At 43.9% G+C, this 20000-nt stretch overlaps 1 protein-coding gene across 1 annotated transcript in view; it reads left to right on the forward strand.

Annotated features, from left to right (window-relative positions):
- Positions 1–20000, forward strand: part of nrxn2b (neurexin 2b) — a gene marked incomplete at both ends in the record, with an annotated part of 540835 nt that overhangs the window by 194338 nt on the left and 326497 nt on the right.

Here is a 20000-nt window from a genome sequence, read left to right on the forward strand (position 1 = left end):
CACCTCTCTCTCTCTCTCTCTCTGCGTCCACACCCTCTCTCATTCTCTCTCACGCGCTTTTCTTTCTTTTTTTACGAGCATTCAACACAGCTCACAATCCACGCGTATGTGGGCCAGCAAATGGGATCAGGTGGTGAATTCATTGTTATTTCCTAATTTGGAGGAGAGAGATAGAGAGAGAGGGGGAGGGAGAGAGGGGGAGAGGGGGAGAGGGGGAGAGGGAGAGAGAGGGGGAGAGGGAGAGAGGGAGGGAGAGAGAGAGAAAGATGAAGAAAGAGAGAATTAAAAGATATGTTCTCTGCACAAGGGAGGGGGGGGGGGGGGGGGGATTGTCCGCACAATTACTGTGGTTGCCAGGAAATGGCTAATGAAATGGCACTTGGCACAGCGGGCTCCTGCTCTGCACAGCTGGTGGCAGGAGAAGACAGAGGATGGAGGGAGGGAGAGGGAAAGGGCTTTGCGAGAGAGAGAGAGAGAGAAAGAAAGATTTGAAACATGGGAGGTGGGATTGAGGAGAGGGAGGGAGATGTCAGGTGGAGGTGGAAGTGTGTTGTAGACCTAGACTGTGAGGTACCAGTGTGAACACTTCATAGCTGAGGGGTCTTGAATTTACAAATCCATGAAATGCATATGGAATGTACATCTCATACACAACAAACGACACACACATTGTTTATGTTGATATACTTATCATTCATGGTGTTTGCTCTAATCATTTTTAATAAGTTGGCTCCAGTAATGCTATTGGAATGGCCTTCCATGTATCTGACACACTACCATGCTCTCAGAGGAGATCGTTCAATAGCAAGGTTGAAATGTGTTCTCATGGGATCACAGAAAGGACAGAACCTACGTCTGCGTTCAAAGGAACATCTTTAACGACATCCCAGTCGTTTCAGTAATTCTAAGAATAATTTCAATAATTCTATGTCATAATTTCCTCCTCTGGCTCAGTGTACACTGGATCCTGACAGCAAGAGTAGTTCTGGAGAAAAAGGGAGGAGAAGGAGTGGAAGAAAGAGAGATGGGGAATCTGGCTGTTGAAATATTGATGATAAGGGTATGTGAGTGAGGGAGAGAGAGATGGTAGCAGAGAGAGAGAGAGAGAGAGAGAGAGAGAGAGAGAGAGAGAGAGAGAGAGAGAGAGAGAGAGAGAGAGAGAGAGAGAGAGAGAGAGAGAGAGAGAGAGAGAGAGAGAGAGAGAGAGAGAGAGAGAGAGAGAGAGAGAGAGAGAGAGAGAGAGAGAGAGAGAGAGAGAGAGAGAGAGAGAGAGAGAGAGAGAGAGAACTGACATCGCATAACACAGGGAAATCTCGGTGCTGAAATATTGATGCAGAGGTGCATGGTGGAAGTTGGAGCAGGGAACCACTGAAGAGGGAACCGTTTCCATTAGTGATCCACCAATACCCATACCAGTACTCGTACCCGATACTGTGCTCATGTACTCGTACTCGCCCCCCTCCCCTCTCTGGAAGAGCTGTACAACACGCTGCCTCAGGAAGGCCTCCAAGATCTCCAGAGACCCATCCCACCCTGGGTACGAACACTTTGCTCGGCTGCCCTCGAACAGGCGGTTCAGGACCATGTTCGCAAGGACAAACAGACTGAAGCTCAGCTTCTACCCCAGGGCCATTCAGGCCCTGAACACAGCAAAGACCTAGGTTCTAGGCCCTGGACAATCTAGACAAATTGATGGCAGCTACTAGATTGAAATCAAGTGTATAACTGAAACACAACTGTGTACATTTCAAACCTACAAACTGCGACACTTTAAATGAATGTGCAATAACACTATGTGCAATATGACAACCCTAGGGTACATAAGGTTCAGAGAATAGGAAATGTTAAAATAGGTATAGCATAGCATAGAGTACAGCACAGTGTTTTATTTGTATAGTATAGTATAGTGGATAGTGTACAAAGCCTTTATTTATGTAAACCAGCTCTTTTCCCTTCTTGTTTTTAGTTTTTTTTTCCTAGCACCAGGGGAGCCCCCCCTCCCAAATTTCGTTGTATGGTACCTGTACTATAGCAATGACAATAAAGACCATTCATTCATTCATTCATTCATTCACTCGTAGAACTACTCCGATACAACCGCTCCCGATACCACTTCATGGCAACCTAACCTAACCTCTCCTAGCAGAGGTAGGGAGAGGAGGAGATTATGTCAGCAGTTTTTTTTCATATTACGAAAGTTTAAAGTGTTGAAGAGCCCACTCCAATATAACAAACAACCGTTTTAGGATCACTACATACAGTACTTAGAATTTGGCCGCGTATTCAGCTTGTTTTTGATTCACTGTATCGTCTGCCTTCCTGCTTTGTACTCAGGTTAGCGATCCATGGCTTGTAAACGAACGTACGTTTTAGGACGTGTTCAAAAGCAAGGACCGTGTGATCATCTAGTTATGTGTAGTTATGTGTTTTAGCATGTTCATGTTCTATCAGCATGTTGTGATGTGCTAAACATGCAGTTAAATGTTCATAGCAATGTTATTGTTATCTACTAGCTAGCTAGCTACCAACGCGATGGTACATTTATGTGTCTGTTTTGATTCAGAGCAATTTTCTCTGTATTTGGTTTGAAGGGTACCGACATTCAAATAAGCACATCTTCTTCAATTCTTTTCAGACTTCAATGTATGACACCTCATTTTAAAGCCTACACTATGCCCTTGTATAATCTGCAAAAACAGACCTGTCACATATTTAATGTTTTACAGTCAGAAAGTGAGGAACAGCTGATGAATAATAAAACATGTTTTCAAAGTCTGAACTGTAATTGTACTATTAAGTACTCATCGATACTCTAAGTACCCAAATATAAATATTTGTACTTGTACTTGGTCTCCGTGCTATCGGAGTATCCCTAGTTTCCATTGTCTTAAATGTACCAAGAGAAATGGCTGTGAGTTCTGTGGAATGTCTTGAGGTGTCAAAACTGTGATGTCATCAGTTCAGATTCAATATGATTAATGGTGGTTAGTTGTCTCCTTGTCAAGAGTTCCTCGTTTCAATGCTGTGGTTTTTAGGAGTAAAAGCAGAGGTCAGGGACTTGTAATAGATGTATACGGATACATGATTATCAAAGCCTCATCTGATTCATTCAATTTGACTTTTCTTCACTAACTAAGCACAGATTCAACAATTCTTTGCACATAGTGATAATTGCATTGGAGTCAGATTATCAATATTCAATATATTTTGCTATCAAGAAAATATCGTCGAAGTGCCTGCCAAATATAATTGCGGATTCTGCCTACACCACGCCTCTCTCTCTCTCCCTCTTTCTCTTTCTCCCTCTCTCTCTCTCTTTCTCTCTCTCTCTCTCCTCTTGTTCAAACCCTTAACATTACAATATTCACACTCATCACCTCCCTCATTTTCTTTTTAACCGGCTCATGGAGCCTTGAAATGCCACTGTCCTCTGTCTCCCTCCACAGTCCAACATGGACACTGTCCTCTGTCTCCTTCCACAGTCCAACATGGACACTGTCCTCTGTCTCCCTCCACCGTCCAACATGGACACTGTCCTCTGTCTCCTTCCACAGTCCAACATGGACACTGTCCTCTGTCTCCACAGTCCAACATGGACACTGTCCTCTGTCTCCACAGTCCAACATGGACACTGTCCTCTGTCTCCCTCCACAGTCCAACATGGACACTGTCCTCTGTCTCCTTCCACAGTCCAACATGGACACTGTCCTCTGTCTCCACAGTCCAACATGGACACTGTCCTCTGTCTCCACAGTCCAACATGGACACTGTCCTCTGTCTCCTTCCACAGTCCAACATGGACACTGTCCTCTGTCTCCACAGTCCAACATGGACACTGTCCTCTGTCTCCACAGTCCAACATGGACACTGTCCTCTGTCTCCCTCCACAGTCCAACATGGACACTGTCCTGTAACAGACCGCTGAGGTTGCCTAGGCTACCATCAAAAGGAGGTTTTTTACGCCCCAAAACATCCGTCAGGTCCCTCACATCTTCACCTCTCCTCGGGGGGAGGAACAGCAGGAGGGTTCCCTGCGGCGTTAGCGTCCGGCGCTAACACGCTGAGATGACCCAGTGTGAGATCCTGCTGCACCCTCCCCCCCCCCTCCCTCTCTCTCTCTCCCTCTTCCTCACTGGGTGTGTTGCTGTTGTTGCGGTTGATTCCTCAAACAGAAGCAGAAAAGGCTACGATGAATTTCCCAGCGGGTGTGACTCTCTCTCTCTCTGTGTGACGGCAACCGTCTCTCTCTCTCCGCTCTCCTCCAGCCCGCTCCTCCGTGGCGTGGCAACAGACACTAGTGGTGTATATGAGGCTCTGCCGCCCAGATACGTTTAGCACTTAGGATCGCCCTGTTCCTCTGCCTGCTCCATATAGAGCTCTGCAGCATCATGGCGTACCTCTCAGTCTATGGGGCTGGCGGTTTGTTCCAACAACACAAACAGGGGGAGTGTGTCATAAACTGGCCCCTGGGTATTTACTGTGAATTGAGGTGTGTTTCCCTATGGGGGTCGACACTTCAGAGTGTCATCTAAAGAGGTGTGTGTGCGTGTGCGTGTGCGTGTGTGTGTGTGTGTGTGTGTGTGTGTGTGTGTGTGTGTGTGTGCGTGTGTGCGTGTGTGTGTGCGTGTGTGTGTGCGTGTGTGTGTGTGTGTGTGTGTGCGTGTGTGTGTGCGTGTGTGCATGTGCGTGTGCGTGTGTGTGTGTGTGTGTGTGTGTGGTGTAAACAAAGACAGTGTGAGTAAGAGAGGAAGGCAGCCTTCTGAGGACATGTCTCGTTAAAGCCTCAACAGATGTTGGATGACTGAGCAATTTATGTGTGTGTCTGTGTGATTTACTGTGAATTGAGGTGTGTTTCCCTATGGGGGGTCGACACTTCAGAGTGTCATCTAAAGAGGTGTGTGTGCGTGTGTGTGTGTGTGTGTGTGTGTGTGCGCGTGTGCGTGTGCGTGTGCATGTGTGTGTGCGTGTGTGTGTGTGCATGTGCATGTGCGTGCACGTGCGTGCGAGAGAGAGAAAGAGAGAGAGAGAGAGAAAAGGAGGTAGAGAGAGAGAGAGAGAGAGAGAGAGAGAGAGAGAGAGAGAGAGAGAGAGAGAGAGAGAGAGAGAGAGAGAGAGAGAGAGAGAGAGAGAGAGAGAGAGAGAGAGAGAGAGAGAGAGGGTAGTGGTGGTCTAGTGGATAGTGAGTTGGACTTGTGATCGGAAGGTTGTGAGTTCAAATCCCGCCTGAAACCACACCACTACTAGTGTGCCCTTGAGTAAGGCACTTAGCCCTCAGTTACTCCAGGGGGAATGTCCCTGTAATTCGTAATTCGTAATTGTAAGTCGCTTTGGATAAAGGCGTCTGCTAAATGGCAAAATTAATTAATTAATTAATTAAAATTAAGAGAGAGAGAGAGAGAGAGAGAGAGAGAGAGAGAGAGAGAGAGAGAGAGAGAGAGAGAGAGAGAGAGAGAGAGAGAGAGAGAAAAAAACTCAGAATCTGTAGTGTTACATCGACTCTTCTGAGTGAAGGCCCTCCAGATGAAAAGGTTGCCATTTAGCTAAAGGCTTTCCAATATGTCCACTGATGAAATACTGTTTGAATTCCTTATTTTCCTGAATATGTTTACACTTACGGCCTAAAGTCAATCATTTAAAATTCACCTGCAAATGTTAGCAGTAATATTGATCTAGAGAAGAGAAAAGACCAGCTGAGTTGCTAGTGACAGGAAGACATCCTCGTTATTTCAGTTCTACTGTATCTCTGCATTTGTATAGTATGTTCATGAATATCTTAACTGTTAATTAACAATTGATACAAACTTACACTCAGGGGTACTTTTGATGTAGGATTCCTATGCTTCTTACATGGCTAGCTACACCATGCAGGTTAGAGGTTAATTCCCAAACCAAAGCGAAAAAAAGGATACATAGTTTAGAAAAATAAGAACAGTGTACTGTTGTTTACATTTACATTTTTGGCATTTAGCAGACGCCTTATTCCAAAGCGACTTACAATCAATACATTTGACTAAGCAAGTGAATCATCAATCCACCAGTCGTTGTAAACTAAATGATAGTTTGTTCTATTTGAATTGTCATTCAGGCACAAACTATCATTTAGTTTTGTATCCAATGCATTGATTATCTATCACAGGTGAACAAGTGTTTATCATTTCAAACACACGCTGTGGAGTGTCGGTTTGGGAATTAACCTCTAACCTGCATGGTGTAGCTGGCTATGTAAATAACTTGCTAGGGGTTCTCTTGTTTTCTGACATTACAATAATGTCCTACGGTAATGTCCTACTGTACTGTCTGTCCCCAAATGATTATACTGTTCATACAACAGTGCACTGTTCTTATTTTTCTAAACTATTTGTCCTTTTCTTACATATATTATGTTCCATCATTTTCTACAAAATGGCTGTTGGGTTATGGTTTTATGGTTATAAAAATGCACCTTTTTAGGTTTCCAGCAGAGGTGTACAGGTTATCAGGGGAAGCTACATTGTTACATCTTTTTTGCCACCCCCACTGAGCAATTAGACACCCTGGATACTAGGATCAAGAGGTCAACACCTTAGCAACAAGCACTGCTCATTAAAAGAAAACACGTTGATTCAACACCTGGTTATAGGTTCCTGTCCAGCTTCCCTCTGCCAATCCATTTATTTCAGCAGAGTTGGGCTCATTTAGTACTACGTTCCTCAATCCATATATATATATCCATATAATCCCCCCCATATACTCTCACAAGCTGGGTTCCATATTTGAAGACAGAGTTTACACATTGATGTTACTGCTCGCAGGTCATAGCGAACTGTTTAATCAATACCCCCTTTGAGACATGAACATGTCTTCAGTCCTCTGTAGGTTAAAGACATGAAAGCAAGAGCAGTGAGAGTTTCAAAGTTGTTTTTTTTGGCTTGGCCTGCTATCGCTGTAAAATCCCATTTATCCCAAGTTCCGGCTGGGCCAGAGGGTATTCTTGCTGCTTGTTTCTCCTTAGCTCAACCCCAGAGTCACCCCATACACCCCCCCCACCCACGCCCTCCTGGCACACACATTAACATATTAACTAAAGCAATTTATGTACAATGATTTTTTCTGGCAATTTGCCAGGCATTCAATACAATTAAAACAATCCACAGAAAAAACAATGTCAGATACCCTTCCACAAACACTCTTTCTCTCTCTCTCTCTCTCTCTCTCTCTCTCTCTCTCTCTCTCTCTCTCTCTCTCTCTCTCTCTCTCTCTCTCTCTCTCTCTCTCTCTTAATCTCTCCCTCAGCTTTTATCGACAGTCATTCTCCATGAACTGTGCTAAAAAGTGCATTTCATTAAATGCGATTTATGTATCTCTCCAGGCGGTTGGCCTGGATTTCAATGCAATTATAGTTTTTTCATGTTTTTTTTTTCTGTGCGAAGAGTGATTGTATGAAAGTAAATAGAGTCATTGTCACTGCTTGTGTGCTGCTAGCAGGACTCAGCACTGTCTAGTTGATTTTCTTTTGTGTTGGAGTCCCATTAAAGGGTCTTACTGTAGTATGTGTCTCCATCAGATTAGCTGATGTTGTACCGATGGCACCGTCCAGTCTGTTGGCTAGCACAGCAGCACGGGCATCTAATTCATCCCCATGGGGGTATTCCATAAACTTTGCTGAAGGAAAACCCAGGCTTATTTTTTATAACTCTCGCGGGACTAGCGCCATATGCTAATTGTTTTGCCCTGTACATGCTTCCTATGTTCCTATGGTTACGTAGGTAGTCATGTACACGCTTCCTATGTTCCTATGGTTACGTAGGTAGTCATGTACACGCTTCCTATGTTCCTATGGTTACGTAGGTAGTCATGTACACGCTTCCTATGTTCCTATGGTTACGTAGGTAGTCATGTACATGCTTCCTATGTTCCTATGGTTACGTAGGTAGTCATGTACACGCTTCCTATGTTCCTATGGTTACGTAGGTAGTCATGTACATGCTTCCTATGTTCCTATGGTTACGTAGGTAGTCATGTACACGCTTCCTATGTTCCTCTGGTTACGTAGGTAGTCATGCGTTTCATCCTCTCAAAGCTATGATTCTTGCGTTACGAGCCAAATAATCCATCTCAAGATACAATCATAACAGCAGGCACAATCGACGTCGCTGTCAGACCACCAACAAAAACACTCACCAATGAAGCCATATAATTGACCACCGATAGATAACAGTCCGACAACAACGGCTTGTTTACATTGCAAAAAAACCATTTACTTCAGTGTGTTCAAACTTGGATTTCTCAAAGCCAGTGCCACTTAGTCATTCTTACTGTTGGGGTGCAAACTTCAGAGTGTTGCCTTCAAAAGGAGACCAACCCCATGCATTTACTCCAAATGGTTCAAGAACAGCTTCCAATTTACTTTGGGTGTACATTGGATAGGCGTTTTAGGCTAATTATACATACATGGTAAGGAGTTAACTGTTTTCTGCATGAGTTGGTATGCTATGCTACAATGCCTAATAAAGTTGCTACCAGTCTGAAGTGGGCCGCGGTACTATCGTTAGCTCCATTGCTGTCGTTGTGGTTATGGTTTCATGCTGTTACTTTCAAGGTCATTCCACACTTTAACCCCCACATCTGGACACTGCAGGGGGGGGCAAGTAGCAACTAACGCTAATAAGACAGGTTGAACTTATGCTAAAGATCCAACTACGTAGCTGACGAACATGGCGTTAAAGAACACACGTCTAAATTTAGCCAGCGGCTTGAGTGGCAGATACTCTGTGCCCCTGGTGTCAGGTCCTGAGAGTGAACAGACCACAACTGCGATAATAGTCACCTGTCAAACTCCGCACTGCAGAGGAGAAATGAAGGAGTGAAGGAGGAGGGGGAAGGAGGTAGAGAGAGAGACAGGTATCATCCGAGAGTGGATGATGTCACAATGCCAACAGGAGTGTGGGTTCGCCAGCGGGTTAGAATCAGGCAGTTGCCAGGGCAACGAGCAATTAACGGGTCCTTTGTCTAAGCCTGCGTTCGTAAATTCGCCGGAGTAGGGGCGCACACTGGGTTCAACGTCATAAAGGGACCGAGTAATTTGATTGGACAAGAGGCAGTCACGTGGGTGCTCCGGCGCTCTCTGAGCAAATTCTTTGAACGCGGGCCTAAGTAAGTAAGTGCATCTCGTTAATCCTTTAGCACCTGGGAATTACCTGGAGAGGAAGAGAAAACAGAAACGGGTCTAACATATCTAAGAGAGAGAGAGAGAGAGAAAACAATTAAAACTGTTAAAATGCCAACAGACACTCAGGGGAAAGAGAGTGTGGCTTCAGTGCACGGGAGGTTGCTTGAGGTGTTGATTCACACATGGGATGTAAAATTGGAAATGTCATACTAAAAAATTATCTCAAATCATCACTAGAACCCTGCCCTTACTGTGTTAAGTGGAATGTCAAGATACTGTCAAGGTACAAGGTTTTTTTTCTCTACACACTATGATCTTCTACCTACAGTATACAGTAGGTGCATATTAGTATGCTGCTCATATTATTTTGTTACACCCTCCTAAAACGTTTCCTATTCACCAAGCTCTTTGTGTGACCTTACACTGTTATCCATTTGAACAGCGACTGTTCAAATTAAAATGATACTGAGTCATTTCTGCTCTTAAAGAGGGACCTGCTGTTGTCCCTGTTTAGAGGTTGGGAATGCTATTGAGTTTAATCAGTGTCTTTCAACGCAAAGTGGCTCCCAAAGAGCACTGTGACATGTGCTGACTCTTTATGTAATTGTGAAAGTTGAGTGTGCATTACAGCAAATTGATAAACAAATCACTTAACATTGCTAAGTGCTCACACCACAGTAGAGACACCTTTATAATATCTGATCCTATGTTGTGGTTCAACATCACATTCATATCGATACATTGAGTGTGTGAAATGTGTGTGATGATCACACACATTTCACACACTCAATGTATCGATATGAATGTACTACGGTAGTATCAATTTATCAATTAGTATACACGTTTATAAAAGGGAAACTTTGCAATGGAATGAATTCGAGTCAACACATGATTTGCTACAAAACATACATAGGGAAAAATACATTGTTACATTGATGAAATATCCCCACGCTCTTGAATTATAGATACCATTTTCCAAACTTCCCCAGAGATTAATTTTGGCCCAAGTTCTGACAAAAATGTCACTGCAGAAACTCCCTCAAAGATACCTCAGAAAATTCTAACAAGGGCTATCAGGGCTTAGCTATCAGGGCTTAGCTCTCAATATCTGTATTCTCTTACATTATAAAATACCCTCCGTGTACAGATAGTGTAAGGCACTGCTCCTGGAAATCCAGGCTTATTAACATGCAAATACGTGAACACACACACGGGAGCTTACGGTATGTATTCGAGGACAAGGGTTACTGTAGAACTCAAATAGCTATAACTGTTTCACCCCACAGCAGCCTTAATGGTCCAGTATATATAGATTTTTGTTTTTAATCAGTTGTGTTTAAAATGTGTTGGATTCTATTGAGGTACATTCCAACTACTCCTATCAATAGTAGTGGAATGTTGCCTACATGCAACATAATAGGGCACAACAGGAGGGGCAAACCACACACTTTCAACATACTGTACTGTATGTCTCTCTCGCTCTTGCAGAAAACAGAGATCCAGACTCTGAATGTAAGTTTTCACTCCGAGTTTGTATTCACTCCACAAATTATTATTTTCCATAATAGAACAGCCTGTGCAATGCATTCATGTGTGATGACAGTACTGTACGTAATGCCCACTTGCGTATAGGCAACACAAGCATTTCAAGAGCATCCTCACCTACGGCATCTGCAACTGGTTCTCCAGCTGCACAACCGCAGAGAGAAATGCACTACAGAGAGTCGTGAGAACAGCCCCGAAGATCACCGGCGCCCCCCTCCCCTCTCTGGAAGAGCTGTACAACACACGCTGTCTCAGGAAGGCCTCCAAGATCTCCAGAGACCCAACCCACCCTGGGTACGAACACTTTACCCGGCTGCCCTCGAAAAGGCGGTACAGGACCATGGCCGCAAGGACAAACAGACTGAAGCACAGCTTCTACCCCAGGGCCATCCAGGCCCTGAACACAGCAAAGACCTAGGTTCTGGGCCCTGGACAGTCTGGACGGATTGATGGCAGCTGCTGGTCTGAAAAAATCAGGTGTAGTGCTGAGGCACAAATATGTACATTTCTAGCCTGCAAACTGCGACACTTGAAATGAATGTGCAATAACACTATGTGCAATATGACAACCCTAGTCGTCTATCTGTACAGTATAGTATAGTGGATAGTGTACATAGCCTTTATTTATGTAAACCAGCTCTTTCCCTTGTGTTTTGTTTTTGTTTTTTTTCTTTCCTAGCACCAGGGGAGCCACCCCTCCTAAATTTCGTTGTTTGGTACCTGTAATATAGCAATGACAATAAAGACCATTCATTCATTCATTCATTCATTCATTCATTCAAGTGACTGAAATTTTGGAAACCTTTATTCTTTTCACCAGAAGTTGATTACAGTGTTTATTATGAACTCTTGGTCAAGACAGTCATTTCCCTTTGTGACAGGGATTGATGAAAAAGTCTGCATGTCTGTCTAGCAACATAATTGTTCAGTTTTTTCCCGATTATGAAAGGGTAGATTGTAAACTTTCAAATGATGTGTCATACATTTAAATCTGAAACAAAGAAGTCATGCATATTTGAATGTTGATACCCCCCAAATCACCAAGCCGAGAAATCCGCCCTGAAAGTATTGAGTACCGTACCTTTTTTCACAGGTAGGTAAGGGGTGGGAACAATAGCTGGTTAACTGTCATTATCTACCTGTCATCTCTCAGTGGGGTTGTCAGCTTTGATTGATTGAAAACTTTATTAGAAGATTTGCAGAAGTAGGTACATGAAAGTACATATTACATACAAGGTCAACTAACAGGATAAAAACCCAAGAAAGCCACTGGCTTATTTCAATTGGGGTCCTTGATTGAGCCCTGAGCTAACCCTCAGGAAACTGAAAGCGACACGCCCACTCCAAAAATAAATAAATAAATAAATACATAAGAATACTACCCCCCCCCCCCCCCCCCCCCCCAAGTTTACTAACTAACTGTAGGTATTTAGTGAATGTAACTGTTGGTAATGATATGGAGGCGTCACTCGAAACAAAAGGAACTGCCGGCGTTGCGTTCACCGCTAGGTCAACGAGTGTTCTCTGAATAGAAATAGAATGTGGCTGCGCTCAAAGACGTTCACCCTTCTCTGGTAATGAGTTCAGCAGACCGCAAATGATACCCTTCATTATAGGAGCATAATCACTCTACAGTTCGATATACAGTAATCACCACTTCTACTGAGAGGAGAACTGAGGTTGGTAGTGGAGCCATTGTTCGTTAGTCCTTTTTGTCGATGGGCCAAAGACGCCATTCATTGAGCCACCTCAGAGACAGAGAAGCCATTCACTGAATTACTAACATGGTCAGTTTGGTTGAAATCAATAAACCCTTTTATAAAAGAGAGCACTTAAGAAATTACGCCTTATTCCACATTTCTGAAATTCTCAGGGCTATTCTCAAGTTCAGATGCGGTGCTACTTTCGAACGGATACCTTGCTGCAATGTTTTATTAGCATAATAGTGCAGGATAAAGCATGATATGCGTAGAATTTAAAGTGTTCGAAATCTGTTTAGAAATGAGCAAAAGCATATTCAGCGGCTTCATAGGTACCCTTATCGCTACTCGCTCGTACAGCAGGCATTGTTTTGAGGTGCAATTTGTGACTCTTTTGAAGAGAGGGGGATTTTTTTTCGTGTACTCGCCTACACATTTCTTTTTAGCTCGTCTGAGCTTTGAATAGCGCCGTGTTTTTTTATTAAGGACACTTGACAGTTTAGATTTATATCTGAGGGGAAAGAAAAATACACGAGGAGTGGAGCACATAGTCTTGAGATGGGAACAAGTTCCGAGCAACACATATCAATCATTTTATCCTGTCATCTTTTCTTCACCAACTGAAGAGAACCCCTTCCCCCCTCTCTCCCCGTCGCTCATTTGAAAATCGGTTCTGTCTCTCCTCCCTCCTCCTCCTCCTCCCTCGGTCCCTCTATCCCCCCCTCAGGCTCTACCTCTCTTCATTTTCACTTCCCCCGCATAGTGCATTTTCAAACGGCTGCATATGAGAAGGGTTGTCTATGTGTCACTGCCCTGAACAAGCGCACAACAAACAACATCCACGCTGTAGGGCCAGTGACACACCTTACTGCCCGAGGGGCTGGCGTACCAGATACTACAGCTAGAGACTCCTGGGGGACTGTTGTGATTCATGACGGTGCTTCAAAGTATTCAAACGCAGCCTACCGTTCCCCCCCCCCCCCCCCCCCCCCATGCCCTCTCTTTGGAATGCAGTTTCTTTCTTTTTAGGGTTGAGGTAGTGTTGACGTGGAGGCGGTGAGGATGACTGTGGGGATGGTAGGAAGGTGAGGTAATATGGCGTGAAGTGTCAATAAACAACAGCAGTGTTTTGCCAGTACCCCCCGTCCCCCCACACACACACACACAAACACAAACACCCTCCCTCTGTGCCCCAGTGACTCCCTGGGGGGTCCCTGAAGTCAGCCGAGTGTACTGTATAAGCAGCTAATAAAAGAGCATAGCAGAGGGGAGAGTCCTGGCCCTGGAGCCACACTGTCTTCCACCAGAGCAGCTCAGTACCCCCTGCTGTGTACCTCAGTACCCCCTGATGTGTACCCCAGTACCCCCTGATGTGTACCTTAGTACCCCCTGCTGTATACCTCAGTACCCCCTGCTGTGTGTGAGGTAAACAAACCAACAAACACACAACAAACCAGGGAAGTTCACGGAGATATGGAAGGGCAGGGGTAAGGACAGCAGGGGCGGAGCTACGCAGGGTGGCACCCGCCCCCCTTGTCATCTGATCGGCTCCCCTGTGTGCCCCCCCAACGCCCATTGGGTGTTGAGTGCTGTCAATCAGTAAAGACGTAGTGAAAGTTTCGAGAAGCGATCGGATTGCGATCGGAATGGCCATCCCGTGTGCCTCCCCAATTTCATTAGCTCTTAGTGATGTCAATCATTGTGTGCTTTGACGCGCAAATTCAAGTTATTTATTTATTTATTTGTTGACCAGGGACAGTACACCTTAATAAACCAGTTGGTAAATGAGTCAGTGTTAGCCAAATGGCTACTTTTCAACTGTTGTCCCTGTGGCCAGATGTCATAAGCCGTTATGTATACAAGCAAATTTATCAGAGCAGTATAGCAATAGGCTCTCATTAACTAACTAGGCCTATTAGACATTATATACAATATTATTTTCAGAAAAAGCATGTAAAAGCATGTACGACATACATTACAACAATGAACTACCTCTAAATCTAAGAGATACAGGGCATATATATATAACAAATACAGGGCATATAAATAACAAGTGCAGAGTAAAAGGAACACGTATTAAACAGTACCAGGATTTACATGGAACATTGCGAATAACATTGTAATTAGTGCAACCGATTAGCAATAAGCCAAGTTAGTATATGCAGCTACTGCAGATGTTGTTGAAGAAGACAGTGTTTTCCGTTTCTTTTCATGTTAGGAAAGTTTAAGTGTTGAATGCCCACTCGATTTATTAAAAACAACAATAGTTTTAGGATCACTAAATACTTAATTTAATTTGCTAATTGGATTAACTATCGTCTGCCATAGGCTACTGGGTAAGTTATTACATGGCTTTGATTACATTGGCTTGTAGACAAACTTTTGTTTTAGGACGTGTTCAAAAGCAAAGACTGTGTGATCATCTAATTATGTGTAGTTGTGTGTTTTTAGCATGTTGATGTTTTATTAACATGCAGTTAGATGTTCATAGCCAAGTTGTTTTCAGCACTAGTATGCTAGCAGCTGTTTTGCGTAGGTTTTGATTCAGAGCTCTCCCAGGATATGAACACATATTATATGATGTGTCTGCTAGATTCTCCTCTTCCCACACACAAATTGATTATCATTATTACAAAATAATAGTAATATATATTGCAATATTTATAAACTATGCACTGGCTGGATACCAAATGCATTTCGTTGTCACTGTACTTGTACTATGCCAATGACAATTAAATTGAATCTGAACTGAATCTGAAATTGATAGTGCTGTAAATAGTGTTATTCTTGCACAATACATTGCACCCACGACTTAGGCTACTGTTGGGGAGCTTACTAATTGCACATGGCATACTGTATGTTGATGAGAACATCATAAACAAGGGTTACAAGGTGAAAGAGTTCATGTAGCCAACAAAAACACTATGAAGACATAAATACACTGTGTAGCCTAACTGTTATGTAAGAAAAGTCATTGTTTCCACTCAGTAGTCTAGATGTTGAAGAGTGAGGTGGGTGGCGGCCCTATTGAACTGTTGTCTCCCCCTGTGTACCCTCCTGAAAATGAACTGGCTACGCCCCTGAAGGGCAGGGTACAACACACACACACACACACACACACACACACACACACACACACACACACACACACACACACACACACTCACACACACACACACACACGCACACACACACAGTAGAATCAGTAGACTGTTTTGGGCCATGGTCCCTCCAGCTCTCTATCTGCCCTCTCCCAGACCTAATTAGCCAACTATATATAATCGTATCACCCCAAAAGCAGTATGTTAAGGTTCATTATGCGTTGACTAATATGCCACACGAGTTTGTGACGGAAGCAGTCATGCGTTTCATCTTATTAAATCCTCCCCCTCTCTCTCCCAGTCCGAACCCAATCCAATTTAATAACACATGGTACACTGCACTTGTATTGCTGTAATAAAAGTCTATATTAATAAGGAATCCTTACAAATAAAACAAATAAAATAAAATAAAAACATTAAAAAGGAACATTTATATTAGTGACGGTGAACCCCTGATGATATTGCAAACTGAACTGACTGACGTTTGAGGTGCTCTGGCTATCCACAGTATACTGCCTGGCTCCACCTCCACGTCAGATCTCTCTAACATACTGTACTAGCCTCACCTCTCTACATACTGTACTAGCCTCATCTCTACATACTGTACTAGCCTCATCTCTCTACATGCGTCTCCCATGGTTGTTGTCCTGTTTCGTGTCACCAGGTAATGCTGAGTGGAAACGGGGTGGGTGTGCTGCACCCTGATTGGCTTAGTTTACACATGTGGATGGAAGTTGAGATGCGTTACATGACTTGTCTCTGACATATAACACATTGTGTGTTGGGGAGATCAATGCTATTGATCCCGGATCGGTTGGAATTCCAGTAGTGCTAACGACTACTCTGCAGCCTAGAGAGAATTGCTGTGATGTACCACAGGCACAATGTTCTGATGGTTCACAGAACAGTGCCATACCGTATGGCTTTAATTCAACATGTCGTTATGAATGTACTCACCTTTACAAAGAGAGAGGATACTGGCTGGGCAGCTCATGCCGTATCAGGAAACCTCACAAGGAGAAGAGTTGGCGAGTTTTCTTTATAGAGAGAAAAAAAGGTTAAGGTAGTGCTGGGTACACATGGGAAGGGGAGGGGGAGAGGGTTAACTGGTGAAGGCAAGCTTGAAGAGGTGGGTTTTGAGGGCCTGTTTAAATGTTAGGAGGTTGTTGGCCTGTCTGATGTGGTTGGGGAGGGCGTTCCAGAGGGAAGGGGCTGCGGCTGAAAAGGCCCTATCACCCCAGGTCCGAAGCTTGGTCCTGGTGGTCTTGAGGGTGGTTTGGTCGTCAGACCTGAGGCAACGGGAGGGGGTGTGGAGGGGGACAAGGTCGGCAAGGTAGGAGGGGGCCAGTTTGTTGATGGCTTTGTGGTGAGTAGGATTTTTAATTGAAACAATGACAGGAATAGATACATATTTAAAGAAAATAAATAGATAAACATTTAACAAGATAATAAGACATGAAATGACTTATGGATGAATAAAAAGATATAGATCAAGAATATGAATAAAGAAGGGGCGGCAAGGGCTTTGTGGTAATGTTTTATGTGGTGATTATGAACAGATTTTGAGATTATTACTGGATGCCGAGCTTCAGTACGAGCTTCTTACTGTGTCAATGAGCCATCCTAAACTCTTCAGCAATATAAAGAGAGATTTGAGCAGAGTGGGAAGGAGAGAGAGAGAGAGAGAGACAGACAGAGATGGACAGACAGTCGGACAGACAGACAGGAGAATACTAGTTTTCCGTTTGAAAGCGGAGCTGAAGTGGCCTCTTCCTTACTCCTGGGAAAGTAGCGGGCTTTTCTTGGGCTCTGTAGTGTAGGGGGGGGGGGGGATCAGCGGCTTATTAGAGCATACAGAGTGAAGGGAGGATAGGGGATGGGCGGCTTACTGTTGGAGCCTAGCAGGGAACACTGAGAGGGGGGGGAGTGGAGAGAATATTCTATAGTTGGTTGGTGAGACACAACAATAATGTCACATGCTGAGACAGCTCCAACCTCATAATGTCATATGCTGAAATAAATCATCATGTCATACGCCGAGCCACAGATCTTATAATGTCATACGCGGAGAGATCAGATCAAATCAGTGTTTTAATAACGTGGGTGTTCCTGAGCGGCGTTGATGCTAGCTAGTGTGTGCTGACTTCTTCCCCGGCGAGAGTCAATCGTTTTTTTGTGTTTTTTTAAAGATTTATGGTGGGACACACACAGATTAGTGATGCAGCACAGCAGGGTCAGAGATAGCATCAGCGCGCTGTCATGTACACACCACGCAGTGGTGCGACAGTGAAAAACGTCCCTTCGCCCATTCTTGTCAGTCTGCATGCCCTCACAGCCATCTTCTTTTTCTTTTTTTTCTCCCTGCAACCAGTTCATTAGCATAGTCTAAACAAAAAAAGCTGAAGAAAGCCCAGCGTTTTCTGCTATTTCTTTCCAGTCCAAACAGCTCAATCTCTATCGTCTGGCAGTAGGCTCCTAGAAGCAATCACAAGCTGCTTGTTGCTTACTGTTAACAACCTCCATTCTTTTTTTTTGTTGCTCAAACTTAATACATAATTGAAAATGGCTTCCACGGTCCATTTACCACGCTTTTGTTCTTACAACATCAGCAGCACAGAAACCGTTAAGGAGTCTGTTTACTGGAGATTTCTCTCTCCCTCCCCCCTCTCTCTCTCTCTCTCTCTCCCCCCCCCCCCCTCTCTCTCCCCCCCCTCTCTCACTCACACTCTCTCTATGCCATTATTCCACTTTCTTAAGTTGTCTCCTTATCAAGGGGAATCCAAAAGTGGTGGTGTTTGCGGTGTCTGTGTATACTGTACCTTGTATAATAATATACTGTATATGCAGGAAGGCAGGACAAAAGGGTTGCAACACTTTTATTGTCATAGACATTAAATGAAACTCAATAGAGAACACACATACTTCTTTAAAAAAGAAAACCTTTCATAGTCATTCTAACAGTATTGAACCTTTCATATCATTCTAATAGTATTAGCTGCTGGATTGAAAATCAGGTGTAGTGCTGAGGCACAAATGTGTACATTTCACGCCTGCAAACTGCGACACTTTAAATGAATGTGCAATAACACTATGTGCAATATGACAACCCTAGGGTACATAAGGTTGCAGAGAATAGGAAATGTTAGAATAGGTATAGCATAGCATAGAGTACAGCACAGTGTTTTATTTGTACAGTATAGTATAGTGGATAGTGTACATAGCCTTTATTTATGTAAACCAGCTCCTTTCCCTTCTTTTTTTTTTTTTTTTTTTTTTTCTTTCCTAGCACCAGGGGAGCCACCCCTCCCAAATGTCGTTGTTTGGTACCTGTACTATAGCAATGACAATAAAGACCATTCATTCATTCATTCATTAGCCTACTAATGGTGCTGTCAGTGATTAGTCCACATCCACACTGCATGGGGTAATTCTAAACTCTGGTCATTCTGTGTGGAGTGTTAAACTCCTCTCACTACTCCTCCATCTCAACTAGGATTTGTCTAGCACTCTAGCTGACTCAGGAGAGATGGCGGCTCTCAATCTATCTGCCCCCTTCCCCCAGCCGCCCCTCTCCAGGGAAATGTATGGAGGGATTGGAGTGATTTGCAGGAATAGAACTTTGGGGACAAATGGGATTCGATGATCCCCCTCCTCTCAGGGTTCCACCTGACTGGGCTGTAAACCTCATTACCTGGGTTAGATCCCTCCGCCGGGTCTCTCCTCCGGGACCGTCTGCAAATCACAACCGGATGATATTGTCACTGTGGATCACGTTGTCTGCCGGGATGTGTCGATACACAGCAGCACCCACAGCTAGCTGACAGCAGCGAAAAGGCAACCGACCGAATGTTCAGACTTTTATTCTGTAGGCTACATTTAAAAAAAATTATAATAATTGGACCGGAAAATGTAAGGTTATTTGTGGGTGGTGACTTCATTTGATTCGAATCACCTTTGAAAGAACATCGATTCAAAACACGTCGTTTTAGTGAAACGTTGTTGAAAATCAAAGACACGCTCGCTAGTTGAGCCAACATATTGCAACGCGATGGATTCGGTGAGTTCCATTTTTCTGAATAAAAGTCGGAACATGTGGTCGCCGACTTGTTCCCCCTTTCACCAGCTGCTGTCACCTATGCGGTCACACAGGATAGTGGATGGGTGTCTCTGTTGTGTGGGGAGGGAACCACTTAGCCATTACTATTAGCCACTTAGCTATTGTTATAATGGGGGATGGGAATTTGTTGACACAAACACAATGACACCTTACCGCACCATGTGTCACAGAGGATGTTGGATGGTTATTCTTGTGCGGAGAGCTTCTTAACCGTCATGATGACAGGATGACAGTCTGATAGTAGGACAGGAGGACATTGTATGTCTTTTTCCTCCGGACATTGAGGGAAGGGTGTCTTCCCCTGCTGTTTGGCCAGTGTTTGACAGGTGTGCATTGTGTGAGCTGACTGTTTTGACTGTTGCTGTTCGACTCAGTGAAGTGGAAGTGAA

This window comes from Nansenia antarctica, assembly GCF_963989245.1.
Source record: "Nansenia antarctica genome assembly, chromosome: 13".
NCBI classification, from domain to species: domain Eukaryota; kingdom Metazoa; phylum Chordata; class Actinopteri; order Argentiniformes; family Microstomatidae; genus Nansenia; species Nansenia antarctica.